This window comes from Balaenoptera ricei, chromosome 2 (assembly GCF_028023285.1).
Source record: "Balaenoptera ricei isolate mBalRic1 chromosome 2, mBalRic1.hap2, whole genome shotgun sequence".
In the NCBI taxonomy this organism is placed as follows: domain Eukaryota; kingdom Metazoa; phylum Chordata; class Mammalia; order Artiodactyla; family Balaenopteridae; genus Balaenoptera; species Balaenoptera ricei.
In genome coordinates this window covers 20,719,048-20,725,778 of record NC_082640.1, presented here as the reverse complement: position 1 = coordinate 20,725,778, position 6,731 = coordinate 20,719,048, and positions in this window count along the sequence as shown.

Below are 6,731 nucleotides of genomic sequence, written 5' to 3'. Positions count from 1 at the left end.
CCCTCAAGAAACTCGTGGTTTCGTAGAGAAAATCAGACACGCAGAAAGAAACTTGAAAAAAAGAGGTAAAACGTGACAAATGCCTTTAGTGGTTACAGAGAAAGTGCTATGAAAGCCAGAGAGCAGGCGAAATTAATTCCAGCTCAGGCTATCATTTACGCTTCATGGCAGGTACGGCCCATTTGATACGGGCCTTGAAGACTGGGTATGATTTAGGACCAGTCCTTCATTCCTTCGTTTATGAAATATTTTAAGTAGTGGCATAATAAAACCATCAAGGCAGAAAAGCGCAGGACCTGTGGGAAGAAGAGCAAGGAGTTTTGCATTCCTGGAGCACGGATGTGTGAAGAGTAAGGATGGGAATTAAGGTCCAACAAACTTGGACTTCCCTGGGTGATATAGTGGAGCCAGAGAAGGGATGCTCGTTTATTCCTTGATCTACTCAACCATCTTGTTCAACAGCTATCAGCGTGCCTGTCTGTGCCTGGCACACGGCGTTGGGAAAAACACACACAGGCCCAGCTCTTACAGAGCTTATACAGGGGAGAGGTGATAAAGAAGAATTCATACATATAAATACCTGATTAAAGGTGATGATAAGGCAGATGAAGAACAGGGTCCTATAAAGAATAATGAGGGGCTGGAGACTTCACTGAGTTTGGGGGTCAGAGACGTGCCCTTTGAGACAATGACTTTAGAACTGAAGGAGAGATGGGTGACGGCCAGGTGAAGCTTCGGGAAATGAACCTTCCATGCTTGTGTGACGGCTCTAAAGAAAAAATGATTTTGCTGAGCTCAAGAGGCTGGAAAAAAGGCTGATGTGGTTGAAAGACAGGAGCAAGGGAGGTGGGTGACCAGAGATGGCATAGTGGGAATGGACACTCGTCCATGCTGGCCTTACAGGTCACGGCAGTGAGCCTGCACTTTAAGTGCCAAGGAGAGTTGGGGGGAATGTGACCACACATACAGCTGATAAACAAACATCACTTGGGTCGAGTGTGAAGAACGCACTAGGAGCGGGTATGGGCAGGTCAGAGACACCAGTTGCGAGGCTTCTGCAATTGCCAGGTGAGACAGTGGGGATTGCACTGAGGCAGGTGTCAATGGGGATGGAGAGAAGGGCTCCAGGAAGGCTAATCTGGTTCCAGGATGGAGTTCAAGGGGAAAGGCTAGAGGCAGGGAGGCCAGATTCAGAGGCCATTGCAATTGTCTTAATGGGGGTATAGGAGTGAACCACGAGAGGGAAGGGTGATCAGGATGTAGTTTGGGGTGGGGAACCCTCAGTCTAGGGAACAAGCAAGGAGACACTCCAGGCCTTCAAGGAGACATGAAAGCTTTGAGTCTCCATAGGAATAAAAGGAAGAAGTGTGATCGAGTGAGGGCAGAGCATGCGTTTGGACTGGGGCCTATCAGCTTTGGGAAGCAAGGATGATACCCAGTTGGAGACGTCCAGGAAGGAGTGAGAAATGAGGCCAGAAGCTGTGGCTTCATGATAGACTGTGATTCTCTAACCTCTGACCAAGCTGTCTCACTTGGGGAATGGGAGAGGTGGAGATGATGCCCCTATTTGGGGGTGGGGGGCAAGTCAAGTCCTGCCACTCACTCCCCTGCTTACACCTCTTGTGGGTCCCCACCTTGCTCAGCGTGAAAAAGCCAAGGGCTTGCTGCCACCTAAATAAAAAGCCAGTATCAGCTGGCCCCGCCACCTCTCCTACCCTCACTCTGCTCCCGCCACCACCACCTGGAAGCCCTCCTGCCCCAGCACCCCGCTGGGCTTTCCCCACACTTCCGGTTCTCTGCTCCAACACCATCTTATCAAACATGCCCTGACCCACCCCACCCTTACAACGGAATAACACCCCTCCCTCTGCTTTACCCTTCTCCAGGGTGTCCATCACCATCCGACACACTTCCCACGAATCTATTTGCCACTCCCCTCCCTAGAACCCAAGCCCTCTGTGAGTAAAGACACAGCTGTGAGCACTGCTGTCTCCCCAGTGCCTAGAGCAATACCTGGCACGTGACGAGCTCAAGGAATGGATTATGCAAATTATTTAAACTATTCCCCCCATTTTACAGATGAGGGAACAAGGCTCAGAGGTCACTGGCTGAGGTCATCAATTAGTAATCTAGTAACTACAAGAGCTAAACCTTCCCCCTCCCTCCTTCGCAGCAACCAAGTAGGAAATCACCCCCCCACTTCTGATCAAGCAAACACCCCTCGTTCCTTCCTCCCCTCCAACACTCCCTTAACTCCCTGCTGCTGAGGCTATCTGGAATATTCCAGCAGTAGACCACACTGCATGGTGGAATGTTCCATTTGGCTGAAGGTTAACCTGTTCCATGCCAGGATGCCCATTGCTTTTCTTTTCTTTTTAAAGTACTGACCTCGTGACTTCCCTGGTGGCGCAGTGGTTAAGAATCCACCTGCCAATGCAGCGGACACGGGTTCGAGCCCTGGTCTGGGAAGATCCCACATGCTGCGGAGCAACTAAGCCTGTGAGCCACAACTACTGAAGCCCGTGTGCCTAGAGTCCGTGCTCCGCAACAAGAGAAGCCACCGCAATGAGAAGCCCGCGCACCACAACCAAGAGCAGCCCCCGCTCGCCGCAACTAGAGAAAGCCCACGCGCAGCAATGAAGACCCAACACAGCCAAAAATAAATAAATAAATAAATTTTAAAATAAATAAGTAAATAAATAAAGTACTGACCTCCTCTGCTGTTGCAGGAGTATAATCATGGTGAGGTGTGATGCAGCTGCAGGAGGTGGGAAAGACAGGAGCCGGTGGGTTCCCGCCCCTGCGGTGCTCTGTTCAGAGACCATGAACAGTGTTGAGCTGCATGGCTGTCTTTGTCTTGCACCATTTAATGGATCAAACATTCAACACGCCTCCCCTGAATGACCTCTTACCCTCCAAAAGTCTATCAACTCCACTAACAGGATGCTTTAACTTTGCAAGCTCGTTCAAAACGTTGTCCACACACACCCCTTGTCATCTGTTTGTACCACTTTTCCATATCCTTTACCTGATGTTACTGAATTCATTGGGTTTAAGGCATATGAGCAAACTCAAGAATCTGTGCTAAGAGGGGATAAAGGAAGTTCATTTCATCCATGCACCCTGCTCCCCACCCCATTTCGTTTCTAAATTAATTTTCACCCACCTTGAGGCATGGGTCTTTCTGAAGAAGTTTTAGGTTCGCAAAAGGCATTTGGATAATGACTGGTGGATTACAAATAAAATACAAAATAAAACTGGGGCATTGAACAGCATCTGCAGCTGTGTAAAACAATGAACGTCTGAAACGTTCTGGTGTGTAGGCGCTTGATCCTCCTATGACCACTCTGGGGGTGGCGGTGGTGGGAAGAAGGGACAGACGTGGGGAGAATGAGGGTGGCAAGCTAGAACAGGAGAATCAGCCGGATGCCAGAGGAATCTCTGCTGAAACTAAGCCCCCAGATCTCTCACGTTGTACTCTGAACCGTGTCATTACGTGCCTGTCTTTGAAGGGCCCGAAATCAATCAAAAGAAGTTCAAAAACTGCTCCATAAGCAGCTGAAAATCTGCCCTTCACTTTTCTTTCTCTGCACCCTGAGGAGTTCTAAATCTTCCTTCATTCCAACATCAAGCCTGAGATACCAGGCCCCCTAGAACTGTCTTTTATTCTGCATTATTTCTGCAACGTCCTGCCAAGCATCGGTGGGTCTTTAAAGAAACTGAGAAAAGGTAGCGAAGACACATCCATATGGCGAAGACATGCGGCACAGGGAAGGCACACATAAATCAAAGCCAGAGAGAAGCCTGCTAGCAACCTGGAAATCAGATTGTGTCAGGGCTCCCGTGGAAAAATAGATTAGAAGGGCACTGAACAAGAGAGAAGAAAGACAAGCAGCCCCTACCAAAATTAATGAGAGGCAGAGGAGGCCTGGAGAAACAGCCCGAATGAAAAGACTCGCACTGCTTAAGGATGGATGAGCGTTTCAGCAAGCGATATCGACTCCCGCCTGGATAACACGATGGCTGTCCATCTCCACTTCCGTCTTTGTGTGTTTCTCCACTCTCAAACCAGGGCTAGAGGCACAGAGAGCTATGAGGGGAGGAAGGAGACATGAAAGGGATGGGAGAGCAAGTGTAGGAATTTAGACGAGCATGAAAACCTCCATCGCAGCCCATCCTTCAGGTGACCTCCGGCGCCCAGTCCCAACTTCGTAACTGCTGTGCTGAGCGCGAGTGGGGCTGGCGAAGCCTCTCTGAACTAGGTTAATGGTACCTGTCTCACAGGTCACCCTGAGCTGGCATAAGTAATGCGCTAAGTGCAGGCACTGCCACAGAGTGGGGGTCTTCATAAAGAGCGACTGTTATTAAATTTAAAAAAATTTTTTTGACAATTTTCAGAGTGCTTTCTTTAAAAATTGAGGTATAGTTGATTTACAATGTTGTGTTAGTTTCCGGTGTATGGCAAAGTGATTCCGTTATACACATAGGTACCTATTCTTTTTCAGATTCTTTTCCCTTGTAGGTTATTACAAAATATTGAGTATAGTTCCCTATTAAATAAAGTTTAGAAGCAGGTGGAAGTTGTCTCTGAAACCTTCCATTTTCATCTGTGACGTTCACGCTCCGAGTGCCCTCCTCGTTCCTTCTCTCAAAACCCTCTACTCCAGGTCTCTCCTCTACTCCAGCTCCTATGCTGGGAGGGAGCAGTCTCTTTATCTCTTCCCAGTCAAACCTCCCGTCCTGCCAATGACACTTCATCTTGGTAAGAAGGTGGAAAAGGTCCTCCGGTGGTGGACTGGTCCATGATGGTGATCACTTTGGTCAGAGTTTTTGATCCTGCACAACTCACAGCCTCAGGGAACATGTTCTGTCTCTTCTGCAGCACTTGGCATGACTGGGAGGATGGACACCAATCCCAGTGTGCAAACTCAAGTGTTCTAAGGATTTAACTTCCTTTTATTTCTCAGCTTATTTCTATTTCAAACCTCCATTCTGCCTGGTGGCAGAAACTAAGCCAATTTGGAATTCTATTCCCGATCCCTGAGTAATAAGCATCTGTTCATTTATAACACCAAGGCTCTGTGCTTGGGCAGTTGTGGTCATCATTAAGCAATCATTGCTCAAAAAGACTTGCTTCTTCCAAACACATGGGAGGGTTGTACTTTCCTGCACATCTGAAGGTAAGTGTGGTGGTGTGATTTGCTTTGGCAAATGAATCATGGGACCAAGTGCCAGTTCATGCTTCTCCCATCCATTCCTTTTTTTTTTTAAATTTCATAAAGGTATTTATTTATTTATTTATTTTTGGCTGCATTGGGTCTTCGTTGCTGCGTGCAGGCTTTCTCTACTTGCGGCAAGCGGGGACTACTCTTTGTTGTGGTGCGCAGGCTTCTCATTGTCGTGGCTTCTCTTGCTGTGGAGCACAGGCTCTAGGCACACGGGCTTCACTAGTTGTGGCACGTAGGCTTAGTTGCTCCATAGCATGTGGGATCTTCCCGGACCAGGGCTCAAACCCGTGTCCCCTGCATTGGCAGGCGGATTCTTAACCATTGTGCAACCAGGGAAGTCCTCTCCCATCCTTTCTTTTTCCTCTGCCCCAGAGACTGGCAACTTTCCAGATAGAAGCTGCTCCACTGGGTCCCGAGGCAAAGACAGGGCTGACTCAGCACAGAGTTTTCAGCTGATCTGCAGTAGAACAGTAGTGTGAGTGAGAAATGAGGCTTGGTTGTTTGGGGCACATAGACTTGTTTTTGTTGTAGTTGTTTTTGTCACCTCAGCATATTCCAGTCTACCAGAAGGGTACAGGTGACAGCATCCACCCGAGATGTCCTCGTCCCCACCTTGTCTTCAACTTGTCAGTCCACACCTGCTGAGTCATCTCTGTTCCCCTCAGGGCCTCAGGGCCTCCTCAGGTCCAGACCTCTCTCAGCTGTTTCCAATCCCCTCTCAGAGGACAGGGACAAGTTTGTTGTCACAGCACTGCACTGGACCATGGGAAATTCTATGAGGTGTTTAGGTCCATCTGCCCAGACATTCCGTGCCACCCAGAGTCTCATGAGTGACCTGGAGTTCTACCAAGGAAAGGAGCAATCCTTCCCACTATTCTCACTATTCCCACTTCTCCTCCAGGAGGCTTTGGTACACCCTTTTTCCCGAATCCCACTCTCTTCTGGCTTTTCCTGAAGTCCTACTTGCCCTATCCTTGCCCTCAAACCTGGGGGACCTTAATCTGGCCTCAGGTTAGAGGCCTTGTTCCTATTCATCAGCTGCTCCCCAAATCTATTATGTCTGCATGGTGTTCTTTCCAATCCCAAGGCTGGGCTTTTACAAATTGAAAGCCAGGAATTGCCCCTGTGTGTCTCAGAGTTCTGCCCCAGCTGCCTGAATGGAACAAGGACCAAGGAAATGGAGTGAGTGGTGGTGTTGGTAGAGATGCCAATTGATATTTCAAAATATCATTCTGTACATAAGTGATCTGTCCAATTATGAAGCTGAGAATTAAAGGGGGCCTCACTCAAAGGAATCCAGTGGGTGACTATTTTAAGCCACTGTGCAACCTCAATGGCCCCGCCTGTGGATGCCTTTGTATAATTGTTATCCTTGCAAAATTTCTCAGTGTCAAAGCCCGAGGAGGGTCCTGGGCATGGTGTCAACCCTACAGACTGGAAGATCCTTGAGGGCCCAGACCCTTCCTTCCAAGTATCCTGCAAATCTCCAGACTTTAGGAAGTT